The 671-nt window shown below is 59.8% G+C and overlaps 1 pseudogene; it reads left to right on the top strand.

The window, feature by feature from the left end:
- Positions 1-6: 6 nt before the first annotated feature.
- LOC101994794 lies at positions 7-406 on the top strand (annotated as a pseudogene).
- Positions 407-671: the final 265 nt, after the last annotated feature.

Below are 671 nucleotides of genomic sequence, written 5' to 3' on the forward strand. Positions count from 1 at the left end.
CAAGGTGGGCATCAAGACCATCAAGGTGTACTGCCAGCGCATGCAGGAGGAGAACATCACACGCGCGCTGATCGTGGTACAGCAGGGCATGACGCTCTCCGCCAAGCAGTCCCTGGTGGACATGGCACCAAAGTACGTTCTGGAGCAGTTCCTACAGCAAGAGCTGCTCATCAACATCACGGAACACGAGCTGGTCCCTGAGCATGTGGTCATGATGAAGGAGGAGGTGACAGAGCTGCTGGCTCAATACAAGCTTCGCGAAAGCCAGCTGCCCAGGATCCAGGCTGGGGACCCAGTGGCGCGCTATTTTGGGATCAAGCGAGGGCAGGTTGTGAAGATCATCCGGCCCAGTGAGACAGCCGGCCGCTAACATCACCTACCGCCTGGTACAGTAGCCCATGGCAGGTGAGCCCCGCCTGCCCTGGCCAGCACACTGCTCTGCCAGGGTCCCAGCTCAGACCCCTGTCCCATTCTGAAAAGCAGGACTGTTGGGTGAGACACCGCAGCCCCCAGCCTGCCCTCCCCAGTGCACCCACTTGCGAAAGGAGCGACTGACTTCTGCAGGTTGTCCTCTGACCTCCCGTGCATGCAGCGTGGCAGCTGTGTGAATCCACAAACCCTGAAGTCTAATGGGAGGGCAGGCTGTAACCCCATCACCAGGATGTGGGCCA

The sequence above is a fragment of the Microtus ochrogaster genome, chromosome 18 (assembly GCF_000317375.1).
Source record: "Microtus ochrogaster isolate Prairie Vole_2 chromosome 18, MicOch1.0, whole genome shotgun sequence".
NCBI classification, from domain to species: domain Eukaryota; kingdom Metazoa; phylum Chordata; class Mammalia; order Rodentia; family Cricetidae; genus Microtus; species Microtus ochrogaster.